The sequence below is a fragment of the Oncorhynchus gorbuscha genome, linkage group LG13 (assembly GCF_021184085.1).
Source record: "Oncorhynchus gorbuscha isolate QuinsamMale2020 ecotype Even-year linkage group LG13, OgorEven_v1.0, whole genome shotgun sequence".
Classification (NCBI taxonomy): domain Eukaryota; kingdom Metazoa; phylum Chordata; class Actinopteri; order Salmoniformes; family Salmonidae; genus Oncorhynchus; species Oncorhynchus gorbuscha.
In genome coordinates this window covers 46826368-46846935 of record NC_060185.1, presented here as the reverse complement: position 1 = coordinate 46846935, position 20568 = coordinate 46826368, and the positions used below count along the sequence as shown (strand labels likewise).

The 20568-nt window shown below is 41.5% G+C and overlaps 1 long non-coding RNA gene across 3 annotated transcripts in view; it reads right to left on the bottom strand.

Annotated features, from left to right (window-relative positions):
- The window catches only part of LOC123993030, a 38422-nt gene that overhangs the window by 7265 nt on the left and 10589 nt on the right, over positions 1–20568 (bottom strand). Inside the window, exon 1 of one of the 3 annotated variants that reach the window (XR_006831349.1) lies at positions 5039–5131. The exons of 1 other annotated variant lie outside the window; for it this stretch is intronic. This is a non-coding gene — a long non-coding RNA (uncharacterized LOC123993030). Of the gene's footprint in view, positions 1–5034; positions 5132–20568 lie in introns of those variants that run through there. One more of the 3 variants, XR_006831351.1, reaches the window with a different exon arrangement.

Here is a 20568-nt window from a genome sequence, read left to right as displayed (position 1 = left end):
AAGATTTCCCTTCACTGGAACTAGCCTGAACCATGAACAACAGCCCCAGACCATTATTCTTCCTACACCAAACTTTACAGTTGGCACTATGCATTAGGGCATGTAGTGTTTTCCTGGCATCCTCCAAACCTAGATATGTCCATCGGACTGCCAGATGGTGAAGCGTGGTTCAACACTCCAGGGAACGCATTTCCACTGCTCCAGAACCAATGGCAGAGAACTTTAGACCACGCCAGCCGACGCTTGACATTGTGCATGGTGACCTTAGCCTTCTGTGCGGCTACTCGGCCATGGAAACCCATTTCATGATGCTCCTGACGGACAGTTCTTGTGCTGACGTTGCTTCCAGAGGCAGTTTGGAACTTGGTAGTGAGTGTTGCAACTGAGGACAGGCGATGTTTGCGCGCTACATGCTTCAGCAATCGTTGGTCTCGGTCTGTGAGCTTGTGTGGCTTACCACTTCGCGGCTGAGCCATTCTTGCTCCTAGACATTTTCACTTCACAATAACAGCATTTACAGTTGACCGGGCCAGCTCTAGCAGGGCAGAAATTTGACGAACTGACTTGTTGGAAAGGTGGCATCCTATGACGATGCAAGTCGCTGAGCTCTTCAGTAAGGCCATTATTCTGCCAGTGTTAAGCTATGGAGATGCATGGCTGTGTTCTCGAGTTTATACACCTGTCAGCAACGAGTGAAATAGCCAAATCCACTCATTTGAAGGGGTGTCCACATACTTTTGCATATATAGTGCATTTGGAGGATTGTTTGGAGGACACGGCCAGGTTTGTTTTCACTCCACGTACTTATTGGTGCTTTCTGTCTTCTTCACCCCTCTTCACCTTGCCTGGCTTAAAACGCACATCCATTTATCAGCTAAGTCTGAGTTGGCCCACCCTGCTCTAACATATGGCAGGACCAGCCAGACGGGACAAACTGCACCCTGTGATGGCCCAATCATTTAGCTGTTCCCTGTCCCCGCGCCTCATTGCACCGCCGGTCTAGATGGAGACATACTCGATCCATCAGGAAGGGACAGGTTCATCATTCTCTTCCTCCCATCTGCTACTGATAAGAAGTGAGAGGAACCAGGAGGAACCACCGTCTAGCTCCATTACACCTCCTATCAGGAAGAGTGATCAGGGAGAACTTGGGTGTCAAACAAAGTTTCAATTGATCAGCAATTAAAGTTGTGTAGTGTTGTCAAACTGTCAGAAACCGTATCAGGGAAGCTCATCTGCGTGCTGGTCGTCGTCACCAGGGTCTTGACCTGACTGCAGTTTGGTAACCAACTTCAGTGGGCAAATGCTCTACCTTGGATGGCCACTGGCACACTGCAGAAGTGTGATCTTCACAGATGAATGTCAGTTTCAACTGTACCTGGCAGATGGCAGAGAGGATGTGTGGCGTCGCGTCGTGTGGGCGAGTGGTTTGCTGATGCTAATGTTGTGAACAAAGTGGCCCATGGTGGCGGTGGGGTTACGGTATAGGCAGACATAAGCTACGGACAATGAACACAACTGCATTTTATCGATGGCAATGTGGATACACAGAGATACCGTGACGAGATCCTGAGGCCCATTGTCGTGCCATTCATCCGCCGCCATCACCTCATCTTTCAGCATGATAACGCACGGCCCCGTGTCGCAAGGACCTGTACACAATTCCTGGATGTTGAAAATGACCCCGATCTTCCATGGCCTGCATACTCACCAGACATGTCACCCATTGAGCAAGTTTGGGAAATTGTTGCCTTGTTACATTCATATTTTTGTTCAGTGTATCATATTTTTGTTCAGTGTTATCATGTCGATTTATAACAGCTGGACATCGTGATTCAAGTGTTTCCATGACCTATTTAGGCAAATTGCCCGTTAATACATTTGCGTCTGGCAGTATGCCGTCCCACCTATCTGTTTAATGTCTCAGGTATCCCGCATAGGATAGAATGCAATAACTGACACATATTCTAATCGTTCTCATGTGCCAACGCATCGCCACATCATATCGCCTAGGTTAGTCCGTGCCATGGTGAAACTTTCACGCCGGTAGATCTGAAATAATTGGATGGTGAAACTTGCCAGCCAACCAGAAAATCAAGGCGAAGAAATGCAGGCATTCTTGAACAGACAGGACAATCCTTGTATTGCAAAGAAACATTTTTGTTTTGCAAGCAGTAGGCATTTAGAATTAAATGTCAAGTGGAGCTTATACAGTAATTACTTGATGACGTGCCCCATGTGCCTTCTAAAGTATTCGGCAATCGTAATTAATTTCCATCATCATTTGTCGCAATAAAGACAATTAGGCAAAACAAATACGCCCAAGTCAAACGGATAAAAATGTTGTCGATCTATAGAAAGGGTATCCTATATCCGACCGTTTCCAATACACGTCGCAATGATTGCTTTTGTCGAATAAACCTGGGTTAATGGAAAACTGCCCAATGCGTCTCAATATTGAGGATGTGTCTGAGGCCCTGAGCTACTATGAAATACCCCAGAGACACGGGCCCGGTGAGGGAATGAGACAAATTACTTTGATTGGCTCACAATGAGCTCCGTCTTTCCCTGGAGGCCAATGAGAAACCCATTGAAACAGACAGAAGGAAGCAGCAAATTAAGACTTGAGGTTCATCAATAGTGACCTCTGTTAGGAGTTGTAATTAATACTCTCTAACAAGGCAATGGGAAAAGAGCCAAGCATTCACTGGCAGGCAGGGGAGCCTAACTGACAGCCTTCTGTTTCCTGTCACCGCACGAGAGGAGAACCCAGCTAAATAACAACCATGTCTTTGATGATGTCATCACCGTTTTATTCCAGTGTGCTATTAAACCCCGGGAGGACCACGCCGGGTGTAAAAGCCACCAGAGAAGTGTGGTGTCATGACAGGGATGATAAATGTTGAAGTAAATAGCATACAGGCCCCGTGGCTGTGTTGTTTAGCATGACGATCACACACACATCAACTGGCCAGCTGCCTCCAGCTTTGAGTTGTTCTTTTTTCCCTTTATCCAAATACTGTTCACCAGACAAATGATTACAGTTGGTGGTGTCAGGTGTTTAACTGTGCTGAAATGTGTGCCAAAAGCGTGTTCCACTGAGGTGATTTAAAAAAAAAAAAAAAACGTATATCACAGTCAACAAACATCTGGGTCCCAAATAAAGCTCTGGTTGTACTCCACAACATGCAGACCCCCTATATAGAATAGGACACTGGATATTCATAGCAACTCATTTCAGCAAAGTTAATAACCAGCTTCGGTACCAGGGAGAGTTCTGAAGGTGTCAATCCAACCATGCGTGTGCTATATGTGGGTTTACCAATCACCATGCATACCACGAAGATCCTAAAGACCTTACACTTTTCCCCACTCCTCAATTTAGTTTAAAAGCAACCAGAGGTGATGTGCTCTGCCGCGTTTGGATGGAAGAGTTGTCTGCGGACGTTGTCACTGAAATGGGGTCAGGGTGCGAGTTCACCGGTCAATTCTTCTTTTAATGATCAGTCTGTCTGATAACGTCTCCCTCACCTCACCAATTTTCAGTGAAGATGACAAAACCTAATCTAAGGCTCAGGTACAGCCCATGGTGTCAAAGCGAAAGTTCTAGACATGGACTTTTCTTACAGTGGAAGATGATTTGTGTTATGGAAGGTAATATCCAAGACAATATCCAAAATTCAATATCCAGATGGTTTAGATATCAATCTTCTGACGGAGAATAGAAAAAAAATCAACTCACACGGTCACTCAGAGGAGGCCTGCGTGAAGGATGACGGAACATATCTATAAAACATCACAAACGTCATAGGTATTCACGTATGCATAGCAGCACTTAAGTGATCTCTTTACCACAGAGGTTCATCATCTGTCTCCATTCAAGTGTTGTGCTCCAGACAGGGATGACAGGGACGAAGAAGAACTAAAAATGCAATGTAGACTAAGAACAATAATGTATGAAGGAGAAGGGAGACGTTTGCTTTTTTACAACCAAATGTATGTTTTATCACGAGCGATTACCTCTCCGTCCAGTCTACAGGTAACTGCCCAAATAAAAGGAAACAATTTAGTAAATCAGGTGTCCAGACACTTTTTAGTTGTTGTTGTTGCTTTCACTTGTTTGTGAGGAACTAACAAGATATTCATTTCCTAATGTACGAAAAAAATCTAATCTGGGATTAAATAAAATAAATAAAAAATATATATATCCATAAACCTCCATAAAGAAAGGCCGTTTAAGCGATCTAAGTGGTTGTAGTTCCCTTTTTGTTTTCGTAGTAAAGACTGAGCCCGAAATAAGTATACGTGGTTGTAGTTGAACTATCGATCTAGCCTCATTATTACGTATTGTATCGCAACATCAATGAGTAAGCCAGCTAGCAGTTGTGACCTATTGGTCTTGTTTGTTTACATGTTGTATGCAAAGTCATGCTTCTAATTCCAAACATTTTAAGACATAACGATGTGTCAGAATAATTCAGAGAATAATATGTCAAGGTCAACACACAATCCCTGGTCTAATGATTAATTTACCACGACTGACATAAATGGGAACGTTGTCAACCCAGCGAAAATTGAAAGTGATAGTTATATCAGCCTACATGTTAATACCACCATGTAAAGTCCGTCATGAGAGTCTGGTCATTAGTATACCAGCTTAGAAGGCTAAAAGCCTAGGTCATTTAACCATGCATCATTAACTTGCCAAATGCATTTAACAATTCACAATTTACATGCACCAATCGTACTTTGTTTAGCATGTCCCAAACATGCTGCCCACGTGTTCTTTCTTCAACGTGCATTGCAATCACTAGGCAGAGTGATCAGAAGTGCAAGAACCGCTTCAAGTGAAACTACACTGTGAACCACGTACACTACACTGTCAGCAAAACAAGCAAAGTACAAAGTTGAGTTGTGTAGAGGATGCAGGGACAGCGAAAGACAAAGTCTAGGGTCGACCCAGGGGAACGGGTGATGGGGACGACACAATATTTGAGGAGGGGGGGAGTGGGAAAAAGAAGAGTGCAGGAGTACCTACTGTAGGCTGTTTCAGCAGACTTCTCTACCACTTGCTGTATCACCGGAGGGCTGCGCTGCGAGTGCTGATTCACCACAGAGAGGGGGATTTAAAAAGAGAGCGCTGGACTCAGACAGCACTGAGCAGTGATTGGACCAGTGCAGAGAGACTCATGACTCTGTGTGTGTGTGTGTGTGTGTGTGTGTGTGTGTGTGTGTGTGTGTGTGTGTGTGTGTGTGTGTGTGTGTGTGTGTGTGTGTGTGTGTGTGTGTGTGTGTGTGTGTGTGTGTGTGTGTGTGTGTGTGTGTGTGTGTGTGTGTGTGTGTGTGTGTGTGTGTGTGTGTGTGTATGAGGGAGGGGAAAAGGGAGCAGAGGAACAGAGGTGAGTCTATAATTTAGCAGTGGGATTTCAGTAAACAGATTAAGGTCAGTCTACAATGATGATTTACGTTTAGAGCTAACTCTTTGGGAATCTAAAGCCCAAACAGACAAAAGTCCACCTGGTCCCTGTCAGAATCCTGGATCTGCCGTGTGTACAGCCACACTACGTCACCATTTCCCCCAGCCGGCCCCCTTTGCAAATAATATCATTATTCCACTAATGTATAAAGCCTTGCAAAGACAGTTGACACGATAGACTCCTGACATGCACAATGGACATCCTGACATGCACATTGCTGTGGGCTTTGGCTCTGATGGACAAATAAGGTGAAACTCTGTTCCATTCAGAGAAGGGTGATCTTATGCAATATTACTTAGTTGAGAGGAGATGGAGTCACATGAAAAGAGCCTGTGGTGATCTTTTATCAACCTGAGCCCTCAGAGCCAATATCAGAGAAATGACTGTGAATCTGGGATAAAGGGAGATCATCTTGGAGAAAGTGTGGGGTCATACTAATCAGAAATGGGCAGTATTTACATTGTATTTGAAGTACGTATTTAAATAACTTTTGTTATTGTGTCAATTGTAATTTCACTGGCGTGAACTACAGTCCAGCGTATTTTGTAACAAGATACTCTAAAGAACTGTATTTTGTATTTTCAAAATACAAAATACTTTTCAACAGTCCTGATAGAAAATGATATAGGGCCTATTTCTAAAATAAGTTGATATTTAAAAAAAAATGTTGGTGTTCACACATGTATTTGTTCTATTTACAACTGCACGGGATATTTTACTTAAATAGTCCATTCTTTTTTTGGGACTACTTTAAAATGTATTTTCTGTATTTTAAAAATGTATTTAGTCATTTATTTGCATACATTTTGATGTATCTTTTCCCATCTCCAGTCATTCAAACGTGGTCTTGTTTGGGGGTGGAGCTAATTAGAATAATAATACCATGTGGTCATTTTTAGATTTAGGTCATTTTGCATCCAGAGCAACTTAGTCAGTGCATTCAACTAGTAGATAAACAACCACATCACAGTCATAACAAGTCATACATTTTTTGTTACCATTGCTGTTGTTCAGGTTAAGGGGGGGAATTGCTCATGTATTTTGAAAATACAAGATACCGTACTTATCTTTAATTTAAACACAATACTTTGCAAAAGTATTTTGTATTTTATTTGTGATACATTAGGCTGTGTTGTAATTGTATTTTGTAAATATCTGACACTCATATTTAGTCAGCGTCGTGTTTAAAAGAGGGAGAGAGAAAAAAAAATGATTAAAAGATGAGAGAAAGGAAAATAAGGAATTGGTATATGTAACCAGCAGGGTGTTGCGCCTGCATTAACATGAATTATGAATGCCGTCACAAAAGAAGCTAAAATATTCAAGGTACCAATTATGTAATGACATTCTCCGCTGGGAAACAACGGACCAACTCTCTCCCTACTGTCACATGTTAACAGTGTCATCACAGCTCCTTCTACCTCTGTCATACATGTATGAGAGGGGCAGGTGTTAAAAATACATTGACATCCACAAAAACAAGCCCAATTTGCCACAGTACAGAGAAAGCCCTTTTACACAGAGCCGACATTTTACAGTGCAATTAGCCATCTCTAAAGTGCTGTTGTGTAGATGAAATTGCACTCTCTGTTGGCTTGTCTCCACAGCCCCTTCTGAGAAGGGGGGGCTGCAGAGCAAGCAGATGTTTCTCCCCTCTGTAACATCTGTCTGAGCGATAGGTAATCAGTTGCAGAACTTTACTGTTTGTCCCATTTTAGTAGTACACCTCAAAACAAGGTGGTGGAACCATTTAAGAGGTAAGAGCATCGGTAAGAGAAAAGGCATCACGGTCTACAATGGAGTCCTGGGCATACTTATTGTTAAAAAATGAGAAATATAAATATTGTATGTTTCATGCAGCTTCAGCTAAAAAGAGATGAGCCCTGGGGCAAATTGTGTGGTGTTCCGTAGTCTTACCTGTCAACGTGACAGAAAGCATAGACAAAACAAACAACGAAAAGCGCTGACCCAGTTTCCTACAGATATTTTACCCCAAATGAAAAGTGTAAAGTACTGACACTGATGAATTTCCGAAAATGGATCTAAACTGATTTTTTGGGGGGGGATTATAACCGTGCATCTAAACGTCCTTGAGGGTGAAAGGTCGTCTTCATGAGGTGACAGACACAACAATGGACTTTTCTAAATCACACCAGTCTTTCCCTCCACTTGAAGTCCAATCACACTGATTTAGCATGTCAATGTCTCGCTGTGTATCCTACTCTTGTACTGAGCCATATTATCCTCAATATGTTCTCAGAACATTGACAAAAAACGTACAGGAAATAAAATGGACGTGTGTCCTCTTTTATTGATGAGCCCCTAACCAGTTGAAGGGAAATGCACTCTGAACATGGCAAGTGGCTGGATTTGGCCTGGAGCGAGGGTAAAAAGGATGGGGAACACAGTGCTTACAGTCTGACTTGTTTTACCCCTCTTCTAAAAACTCACTGTGCTCTTGAGTGGACTTCAACTGCACACCCATACACACGCACGCGCACACGCACACATGCACACACACTCACAGTCAGTGGTGTAATGTAGTTAAGTAAAAATACTTTAAAGTATTACTTAAATAGTTTTTAGGGGTATTTGGGGTACAGACTTTTGCTCAAGTAGTAGTTAACTTGGTTACTTTCTTTACTTTTTTTTATACTGGAGTTATTTTCTATTAAGATGTCTTTACTTTTACTCAAATACGACAACTGGGTACTTATTCAACCACTGCTCAAAGTACTCTCTCTTACACACACAAACACCGGTCTTTCCACTCATTTGATCATGCTTGCCCTGAAAATAGTCTATTCGGCTCAATTTGCTGTTGATCTGACATGTTAGCACTGTTAAGCTTTTCTGCACATGCATGTTCATCATGCTTGAGAAAACTACTGAGCTGAGAACATTGCATGAAACATATTTGTATACGTGTATATATTTAATTGGTGGGAGACAGGGCTGCTACAAAAGCATTGTTTTGAGTTTAAATGTTTGTTTTTTACAGAACATTACAGCATTAAAACTAAGTCTCAAATGTTCTGAACATGTAGTCAGAGCAAGACACATATTTTACTGCATTCTTCTTTCACAGCTTTAGCAAAAGCCAAATAAGTCAAACGAATATTACAGCCAATCGATCAAAGGGCCCATGTTTGTATTTCTGGTCAGGTGGCATTATGTGTTCAAAAGGAGGATGTGATGATGTACAATGTTTGTTCCATGTGATGGTGGATAACCATGGTGATCATCCTGTACTAAATTAGCTCTCCTTGATTATTGCTGTGTATTTAAACCTATGGTCTGTATTAAGCACTGGTGTAGAATGTCCACAGGCATTCTGAGGGCATCAGATTCCCCCTAGTTCAACCTCATCTTTTCAAGGCCTGAATAGCTCCCAAATCTTATCTCTTCCCAGTGAACGGCACAAAGCGCTGTGTCCATTACGCCACCGTTGTCAGATTATGTGATGTATGTGTGGATGGATGATCCCTTTCTTCCGTGAGAGAATTATTAATACAAGGGTTTGTCATCTCCTCAAACAGGGCTCTGGGTTGTATAAGCAACATCATCTGCTCCTCTGTGTTATCCCCTATTAATTGGACAGGTTTGTCATGCTATCGACCCTGATAACATGAGAGAGTGCATGCTCCAGTACTCGCAAAACACCAGTCTCAACATCAACAGCAAAGAGGCGACTCCGGAATGCTGGCTTTCTAGGCAGAGTTCCTCTGTCCAGTGTCTGTGTTCTTTTGCCCATCTTAATCTTTTATTTTTATTGGTCAGTCTGTCCAGTGTCTGTGTTTTTTTTGCCCATCTTAATCTTTTATTTTTATTGGTCAGTCTGAGATATGGCTTTTTCTTCGCAACTCTGCCTTGAAGGTCAGCATCCCGGAGTCGCCTCTTCACTGTTGACGTTGAGTCTGGTGTTTTGCGGGTACAATTTAATGATGCTGCCAATTGAGGACTTGTGAGGCATCTGTTTCTCAAACTAGATACTAATGTACTTGTCCCCTTGCTCAGTTGTGCACTGGGGCCTCCCACTCCTCGTCCTATTCTGGTTAGAGCCAGTTTGCGCTGTTCTGTGAAGGGAGTAGTACATAGTGTTGTACAAGATCTTCAGTTTCTTGCCAATTTCTCGCATGGAATAGCCCTCATTTCTCAGAAAAATAATTTGACTGAAGATTTTCAGAAGAAAGGTTTTTGTTTCTGGCTATTTTGAGCCTGTAGTCAAACCCACAAATGCTGATGCTCCAGACACTCAACCAGTTTAAAGAAAGCCAGTTTTATTGCTTCTTTAATCAGAACAACAGTTTTCAGCTGTGCTAACATAATTGCAAAAGGGTTTTCTAATGATCAATTAGCCTTTTAAAATGATAAACTTGGCTTAGCTATTGGAACACAGGAGTGATGGTTGCTGATAATGGTCCTCTGTACGCCTATGTAGATATTCCATAAAAGGTCTGCCGTTTCCAGCTACAATAGTCATTTACAACATTAATAATGTCTACACTGTATTTCTGATCAATTTGATGTTATTTTTAATGGATTAAAAAAAGGACATTTCTAAGTGACCCCAAACTTTTGAACGGTAGTGTACATGAAAAAAACTAAATTGTGTGCACTATGCACGGTTTTTAACCGCAACAAGTACATTGTGTAGGAAAAACAACACTGGTGGGGATATTTGCATATTCTCTTCATTCGATTTTTCGCATGAAATTCTGTTGCCAATTGGATGGGAATCTAGCTACTGACTCCTCAGATACAGCTGCAAATTGGTATTGGACTGAAAGAGCAGCATAAGTCGTCGGACACCCCGGACACTTGAAAGGAATGGGACATCAAAAAGTGAATGCAGCGTTGACAGAGACAGGTTAGTTTATAAATGTAAACCAATCCATACATTTTAAATGAAGTACTGAATTTGGGAAAGTTGACACTTGTTCCACTAGCTTTTAGTTTGTGTGTTTCTTTATTTTTTTTAAATTACTTTTGAGATTCCCAATATTCAAGACCATTTGTTTATTGGGCAGATTAACTTATTGTCTCCTATAATTTAACAGGCTCTAGCCATTCGGTCAATTGAACTCTCTTGCTGAAGATAAGCACCGATTTGCGGGGGCTACTGAAGACATGATGTCTGATGTGGAGACAGACCCGGAAGACCCAGAGGAAAATACTTTGTCAGAACGAAAACCATCCACATCCTCTGCAGCCCTACCCAGAACATCTGATTGTGCAATAGACCACAGACAATCACCAGAAAAGTTCCTCGGTGTACACATCATTAAGGAATTAACATGGTCCTCACACACCCAAACATTTATGAAGAGGGCACAACAGCATCTCCTCCTCAGGAGGCTGAAAAGATTTGGCATGGGCCCACAGATCTTCAAAGTTCTACAGCTACGCCAATGAGAGCATCTTGACTGGCTGCATCACATCTTGGTACGGCAACTGCACACGACCGCAAGGTGCTACAGAGGGTGGTGAGTATAACCTAGTACATCACTGGGGCCGAGCTCCCTGCCATCCAGGACCTCTATACCAGGCAGTGTCAGAGGAAGACCCCCAAAATGTTCAGACTCCAGCCACCCAAGCCATAGGCTGTTCTCTCTGCTACTGCACAGCAAACGGTACCAGTGCACCAAGTCTGGAGCTAACAGCTCTATGTGAGCCTCTGTTTGAACCATTGGAGATTATGGACCTGCATGTTCTTTCCAAGAAGACTGCTCTGCTCATGGCCTTGCCGTTGACCAAGCGTGTTGGGGATCGCCACATGTCATCAGTGCAGCCTTCCTGTTTGGAGTTCACACCTGGCAACTCCAAAGTGATGTTATATCCTAATGCTGCTTTTGCTCCCAAGGTTATGCCTATGTTCTAAGGCGTCAGCATGCTTCAGTTCGGCTGTGGCCTAACCAAACTAGGCTAGGTGAAACGAACGAGTGGGCTCGCATACTCCCTTAAAAAGACTGGTTTAAAAAAAACTAGAATAGCACCAATAGTACGGTTTGTTCATTTTGAGACGCCATAGCCAGTATACACTTATCCTCAAAACAGTCAGAATTAATCTAAGATGATAAGAAATCTGTCATTCATTTTGAAGTTGTGCTTAAAAATGTGCTTATAAATGAGTTGTCTCTTGTTGAATGACAGACTTTATTCAAGAATCCCTACCGTTTACCAATCACAGACGAAAGGGCGTAGATTTTGGCTACCAACTTTAGCTTGTCTCAAGAAAACTTTGTGTGCTCGAATGCCCCCCCCCCCAAAATGTAAATTCCAAAAGGAACAAAGACATCACAAAATGTTGTCATAATATATGCATGAACTCTTCTGAACCGTTTCGGCTGGGAAGCATGCGGGCTCTTTTACAGGTCCGTGGCTTGAGTTGTTCCCTTTCTCACACCCTTCGTTTGCTTCCAGTGAACAACAGAGGTTGCATGGCCTGTGTCCAGTGCGCCCTTTATACACGTATATGGATATCTGCGTTTGTGACCAGATTTTTTCTCTTTGCTAATCCACTTCAGGATAGGGTCCTTTTCCTAAGCAGCATCTTTCTCATTGGCTCGATCACCCTGGAATATGACAGCAAAGGACAAGGGTTGCTTAGTGGTGAGTGTGCTCACTCCACTAGAGGTGTGGCGACTTCTTGGGCATTGTTCAGTGGCATGATCATTTGGTGATATCTGCGCTGCAGCGAGTTGGGGTTCCCCCCCACATACTTTTATGAGGTTGTATCGCTTGGATGTACCTGCTCCCAGTGTGGCTCAGTGTTCTTATGGCTGGGTCCGGGAGTGTGTGTTAGGCAGCGTTGCGATTGCATATTTATCTGGGTTACAACAGTTCCCTGTGGGTTTGTGCCTTGGGGTGTGCCAGGGCATCATGTGTGCATTATCAGGGCTACCACAGTTTCCTGTGGGTTTGAGCCTTGGGCTACAGTGGCAGAGCGTGAGTACACAGTTTCCAGGTTACTGGAAGAGTTCTGTTATTTCAGGCTTGCAAGGTAAGTATTGTTCTTGGAACCATGGGTTCTATCGGCAGCATGTCAGTGCACATAGCCATGTTGCAGCAGGTTCTGGTTCCCTATATGGGGATCTGATAGTTCAGGCTTCTTGGGTAATTATTAGGGAAAAAGGTGGCTTCTGTAACCACTTTTTTGGAGCTGGTGGCACCTGTGTGTGCATGGGTTGCTGTGGGCCTCCTAGTTTGGTACTCTCTGAGCCGGCATGACACGGGATTGTATATCCCCATAGTATGTTATACCGAGTGACCAACTGAAAGGGCACTCGGGGGGGGGGTGAATATGATTGGTCGTTGTTATAGTATGTTATACCCTGTTCCCTACTTCATAACTGTAGGTTTCCTTCAGATAGATAGGGATTACAGATTACGAGATTACAATGTAAAGCACAATACTTACTGATGAGTTTCCGACACTGATCTAAACTGATTTTGGGGGATTATAACTATCCACCTAATCGTCCATGAGGGTGAAAGTTTGTCTTCATGAGGTGACAGAGAGACACCAATGGGCTTTTCTACATCACGCCAATCTCGCTATCCACTTAAAGTCCAATCTCACTGATTTGGAATGTCAATCTATTTCTCGTGTCATGTGTTCTCGTACTCTTGTAGTGTGCAATGTCCTCAATTTGTTTCCATTACATTCATTGACAAAAACTTACAGGAAATAAAATGGAGAGAAAAGGGAAATGCACTCCAAACATTACAAGTGGCTCGATTGAAGTCCACTGTGCTCTACAGTGAACTTCAACAGCACACCCATACACACACACCCCTCTCTAACACATGTCCGGAGTGGCACAGGGGTCTAAGGCACTGCATCTGGTGAGTCCGTGGATAATATACAAGTTTTAGACATTTTTCAATGTAATAAGTCATCTGACCATTTTATCCACTACAAATTCACTAGAGACATTAAAATCTCAGATAACAAACATTTCCCAAAAAGGTAGAATATAAAAATGTTGTGTAATTTGTTAGACAAATATTAGGGGGGGGAATAATATTTTGATTGAGAGGTTTACTTTTCGTTATCATTCAAATTGGAAATGGCCTTGGTTCAGCTCCCAGAAAATAAAAGACATGAAAGTAGTAATGCTCTCTCGCTAAATCTATTAGCATAGGAACATTTGAGTCATTTTGCATGAGATTAGCTTGAGGAAACAGTTAAAGTGCAACCAATTATGTATTCTATGGAGACTGATGTCATTGTCAAAATGGACCATGAAGAATAACTTATTTTTTTAAAAGTATGATATTACCACAACTGGACATTTACACTGTTAATGTGGACACTAAACATTTCTATGATCTTGTAAGCCACCCCCTGATGAATTTGTAATATGTGTTATGACTAACTCAAGAGTGCAGGTTACATGTCCCATTAGCATAACACTAGTTCAACCATTCTGTATCCCAATCCTTCTCAGCTGCAATGTGACTCATTTTGTTACATTATTAAAGCTTTGTCACCCTCTCCAACCCCAGTCCCCCACCCTCTCAATATGCTTCCCATCCAAAAGTCCATGGAGCATAGAGGAATTACAGTCTGGACAGCGGATGTCTATGGTTAAAAAAAACAGGGACGTCTGGTCCAATGCTTGTAAGCCACAATCCTTTACTCTCCATCTGCTGTGATGGCCAGAGGACTGAGAACTAAGGACAGAGACAGATGAAGCTGACTGGGAGTTCACATAAACCTGAGAGATAAGGCCACACTGAAACATACTTATCCTCACAGTTGCTTTCTTACTAACTCATTCACATACATTGCATTTGGAAAGTATTCAGACCCCTTGACTTTTTCCACATTTTGTTACTTTACAGCCTTATTCTAAAATGGTTTACATTGTTTTTTCCCCCCGCTCATCAAGCTACACATAATACCCCATAATGACAAAGAAGCATTTTTGCTACTTTATAAAAAATGGAAAACTGACATATGACATTTACATAAGTATTTACATTTACATTTAAGTCGTATTCAGACGCTTTACTTAGTAAAGCACCTTTGGCAGCGATTACAGCCTTGAGTCTTCTTGGGTAGATTCTACAAGCTTGGCACACCTGTATTTGGGTAGTTTCTCCTATTTTCTCTGCAGATTCTCTCAAGCTCTGTCAGGTTGGATGGGGAGCGTCGCAGCAAAGCTATTGTCATGTCTCTCCAGAGATGTTTGATTGGGTTCAAGTCTGGGCTCTGGCTGGGCCAGTCATGGACACTCAGAGACTTGTCCCCAAGCCACTCCTGCGCTGCCTTGAATATGTGCTGAAGGTCATTTTCCTGTTGGAAGGTGAATCTTCGCCCCAGTCTGAGGTCCTGAGCGCTCTGGAGCAGGTTTCTCTCTGTACTTTGCTCCATTCATCTTTTCCTCAGTCCAGATTAGTCTCCCAGTCCCTGACACTGAAAACATCCCCACAGCATGATGCTGCCACCACCATGCTTCACCGTAGGGATGGTGCCAGGAGTCCTTTAGGTGCATTTTAGCAAACTGCAAGCATGCTGTCATGTGCCTTACTGAGGAATGGCTTCCATATGGCCACTCTACCATAAAGGCCTGAAGTGCTGCAGAGATGGTTGTCCTTCTGGAAGGTTCTCCACTCTCCACAAAGGAACTCTGTCAGAGTAATCATCGGGTTCTTGGTTACCTCCCTGACCAAGGCCCTTCACCCCTGATTGCTCAGTTTGAAAAGGGGTCTTGGTGGTTCCAAAGAAAGAGTCCAGGTGGTTCCAAACTTCTTCCATTTCAGAATGATGGAGGCCACTGTGTTTTTGTGGACCTTCAATGCTGCAGACATATTTTGGTACCCTTCCCAGATCTGTGCCTCGACACAATTGTGTCTCTGAGCTTTATGGACAATTCCTTTGACCTCATGGCTTGGAATTTTCTCTGACATGCACCGTCAACTGAGGGACCTTATATAGACAGATGTGTGTGCATTTCCAAATCATGTCCAATCAATTTAATTTTCCACAGGTGGACGCCAATCAAGTTGTAGAAACATCTCAAGGATGTTCAATGGAAACATGTTGCACCTGAGGAAAATTTTGAGTATCATTGTAAATATGGTATTGTCTCAAAACCTGTTTTCGCTTTGTCATTATCGGGGTTCCGTTTTTTATTTGTAATACATTTCCAAACATTAACATCTAAAAACCTTCCCTTTGTCATTATGGGGTATTGTGTGTAGATTGATGAGTAAAATGTTTTATTTAATCAATTTTAGAATAAGGCTGTTATGTAATAAAATGTGTAAAAAGGGAAGGAGCCTGAATACTTTCCGAATGCACTGTATGCTCTTCACTCTCACTCACATGCACTTACTTGGTCAAATACATGTACATACACACACAAATGCAAGCACATCTATGCATGCATGCACATTCTGAAGGGGATTGTTGGCCTGTGACAGTGAATCTCTTGAGAGAGGATGACCTAGTACATTTCAAGTGCACTTCAGATGACCGTGATTACAAGCTCAGTGGAGTCACTGTCAGCTACCAACGTCCTCCACTTGTATCCGTTGTGTGTCTTGTGCCATAGACATTATGGTAAAACTATTTTGCTCAACTAACTAAAAAATCATGGAAAAAAACAAAAATGGGGAGAAATATTTCCTCACTTCCAGTTCAAGAATGAGAACTATATACTACATAAGTTTGAAATTGACATTTAATAAGCATAGCACTCAATGGCTTTTCCTGTCAAACGTGTGTTTCTATAATTATAGCAGCTAGGCAATGGAGCAGATGCGCAGTATATGCAAGCCTGTGCTCTACTTAAGGCATCTCATTAACATTCTGCCACTTGATTAAAAACTGTCCAAAAAAAGAAGTTGTTTAAACTATTACCAGCCGCTTATGCCCTTCCATGAAGTTTACTCAGGTGTCAAATAATACAAACAATTGAGAAGATTGTTTTAGTTTGTATGCCTTAACTTTTGAAAATTCATTCTTGAAACTTTAACATGATGATTATCAGAGCAAGAAATTATTTTGAAAGAGGAAGAAAAGTACTTTAAACATCTGTTCACTTTTCAGTCTCCTCCATTTCCACCAACTGGAGTTAACTGTAGGGATTTGTTTTTATAATAATAGTGTAAAATTAACAGCAGTACAGAAAGACTTGTGTGAGGGCCAAATTGCAGGGGAGGAACATCTTGAGGGGAAACTCTAGCACTGGATAGGAAAGCAGTTGAGGTATATGAAGAAAATAAATCTACTCAAAGATCCACTATTAGCAAGTTTGAACCACTCCTATAAAAATGGTCAACTATCGGGTACACAGCGAGAAGGTTTGATTTCACTATTACTGAAACAGGACCCAGGTGGTAAGTATAAAGATCCAGTCGAGCAAGAAAACTGGAGGCCCCTTACACTACAGTGTTGTGATGCAAAAATCCTAGCAAAATGCATAGCACATAGAATTTAAAAAGGTGTTGTTGGATATTATTCATCCTGATCAGACAGGTTTTTTTTTTACATGGAAGATACATTGGAGATAATATCAGACAAAAAATCTAGGAAACCAGTTCTGGTATTCATAGCAGATTTTGAAAAGACTTTTGATAAAGTACGACTAGAATTTATACATAACTGCCTGGACTATTTACATTTTGGAGAATCTCTTACACAATTGGTTAAAGTTATGTATAGTAACCGCAAGTGTAAAACACAAAATAATGTCTACTTCTCAGAAAGTATTAAACTGTCAAGAGGAGTAAAACAAGGTTGTCCACTGTCAGCATATCTATTTATTATGGCCATCAAAATGTTAGCTATTAAAATCAGCTCCAACAACTATATACAGTAGAGGGGCTAGAAATCCAGGGATTAAAAACTATGGTGTAATTGTACACCGACGACTCAAATGTTGCCTTAAATCCGCAATCTGGATCATCAAACAGCCTCAGAGGGTCTAGATAATTTTTCTAGCCTCTCTGGATTACAGCCGAACTATGATAAGGGTAAGTATCATATTACGTATTGGAGCTCTAAAAAATTAAAATAAACTTTTACATTACTGTGTCGTTTATCAATAAAATGGTCTGATGGGGAAGTGGACATAGTCTGTATTTGTATCCCTCAAGAAATAAAAGAACTTAAAACAATTTTTAACAGAACGGTAGTAAAAATAGATAAGATCTTGCTAACATGGCAAGGTAAATACCCCTGATGAATTGTTTACCTACTTACTTATGGCTCTGGCTATGCCGAACGACTTGTCTTTTTTTGCACAAAAAAAAACACTTTATTTGGAATTGCAAGCCAGACAAAATAAAACATGTTTATTTATATAATGAATTTGAGTTCCGGTGGCTAACATTATTAAATATTAAAGCATTAAACCTCTCACTAAACGCATCAGTCATACAAATGTTATAATTAATAATAAATATAATAATTAAATTAGTAAATGAGTAAGTATGGCTCATCCCTTGTTCTAAAATGTCCCTTTTCCCTTTATCCAGACTACACCCTCTCACTTCCAGTTAATTGAAAATGGAACCATTTTTAAAAACATTGACCTTTCTAAAACAAGCCAAACAAAGCTGGTTGCAATTCCAGTTTCATCCTCCAGAAAATACAACAAATATTACAAGAAATAATATGATTCAAATATACTTATTGACCAAAAAAATGTTCTGTATAAAAATACGATATTATGAATAGGAAAGGTGGAGTTGTCACGTGCTGTTAACAAACATATGGAAATGTTTTCTCTATCCAAAATTACAACCAACTGATTGCACCATTACAGCAACAAAAATTAGGGATGGGGAGAAGGTAGGGATCTTGATTGTTTGCGCTTTATTAAAGAACAGAACTGGCAAAAAAATAAATAATTATTTGTCATAAATTAAAATATACCAGTTTTACTTGAGGACCAACATGTTGACCGCAGCGCCATACAGGTTGCAAAATAGTTGGGAATAGAATTCTGATGTGCCGATTTCTTGGCAATTGGTTTATAAACTGATATAACAAAACAACACTTGATTCAAAGGGAAGGAGGGAAGGAGGTTCTCACCCAAGAATTGACGGTACATGGCCCCGACCATCGTCCCTTTGATGCAGTGAAGTTGTCCTGTCCCCTTAGCAGAAAAACACCCCCAAAGCATAACGTTTCCACCTCCATGTTTGACGGTGGGGATGGTGTTCTTGGGGTCATAGGCAGCATTCCTCCTCCTCCAAACACGGCGAGTTGAGTTGATGCCAAAGAGCTCCATTTTGGTCTCATCTGACCACAACACTTTCACCCAGTTGTCCTCTGAATCATTCAGATGTTCTTTGGCAAACTTCAGATGGGCTTGTATATGTGCTTTCTTGAGCAGGGGTACCTTGCGGGGGCTGCAGGATTTCAGTCCTTCACGGCGTAGTATGTTACCAATTGTTTTCTTGGTGACTATGGTCCCAGCTGCCTTGAGATCATTGACAAGATCCTCCCACGTAGTTCTGGGCTGATTCCTCACCGTTCTCATGATCATTGCAACTCCACAAGGTGAGATCTTGCATGGAGCCCCAGGCCAAGGGAGATTGACAGTTCTTTTGTGTTTCTTCCATTTGCGAATAATCGCACCAACTGTTGTCACCTTCTCACCTTCTCATTGATTGCTTCTGTGGATAGCTTTCTTTTATACAGGTAAAAAACTGAGATTAGGAGCACTCCCTTTAAGAGTGTGCTCCTAATCTCAGCTCGTTACCTGTATAAAAGACGCCAGGGAGCCAGGATTCTTTCTGATTGAGAGGGGGTCAAATACTTATTTCCCTCATTAAAATGCAAATCAATTTATAACATTTTTGACGTGCGTTTTCTGGATTTTGTTGTTGTTATTCTGTCTCTCACTGTTCAAATAAACCTACCATTAAAATTATAGACTGATCATTTCTTTGTCAGTGGGCAAACGTACAAAATCAGCAGGAGATCAAATACTTTTTTCCTTCACTGTACACCTTAGCCAAATACATTTAAACTCAGTTTTTCACAATTCCTGACATTTAATCCTTGTAAAAAATGTTTTAGGTCAGTTAGGATCACCACTTTATTTTAAGAATGTGAAATGTCAGAATATTAGAGAGAATTATTTCTTCCAGCTTGTATTTCTTTCATCACATTCCCACTGGGTCAGAAGTTTACATACACTCAATTAGTATTTGGTAGCATTGCCTTTAAATAGTTGAACTTTGGTCAAACATTTCGGGTAGACTTCCACAAGCTTCCCACAATAAATTGGATGAATTATGTCCCATTCCTCCTGACAGAGCTGGTGTAACTGAGTCAGGTTGTAGGCCTCCTTGCTCACACACACTTTTTTCGTTCTGCCTACAAATTGTCAATAGGATTGAGGTCAGGGCTTTGTGATGACCACTCCAATACCTTGACTTGGTTGTCCTTAAGCCATTTTGCCACATTTTGCGACCCATTTGCAACCAAGCTTTAATTTCCTGACTGATGTCTTGAGATGTTGCTTCAATATATCCACCTCATTTTCCTCCGTCATGATGCCATCCATTATGTGAAGTGCACCAGTCCCTCCTGCAGCAAAGCACCCCCACAACATGATGCTGCCACCCCCCTGCTTCAAGGTTGGGAGGGTGTTCTTCAGCTTGCAAGCATCCCCCTTTTTCCTCCAAACATAATGATGGTCATTATGGCCAAACAGTTATATATTTGTTTCATCAGACCAGAGGACATTTCTCCAAAAAGTACGATTATTGTCCTCATGTGCAGTTGCAAACCGTAGTCTGGCTTTTTTATGGTGGTTTTGGAGCAGTGTCTTCTTCCTTGCTGAGTGGCCTTTCAGGTTATGTCGATATAGGACTCGTTTTTACTGTGGATATAGATACTTTTGTACCTGTTTTCTGCAGCATGTTCACAAGGTCCTTTGCTGTTGTTCTGGGATTGATTTGCACTTCTCACACCATAGTACTCTCATCTCTAGGAGACAGAACTTCCTGAGCGGTATGACGGCTGCGTGGTCTCATGATGTTTATACTTGCATTCTTTTTTTGCACAGGTGAACGTGGTACCTTCAGGCATTTGGAAATTGCTGCCAAGGATGAACAAGA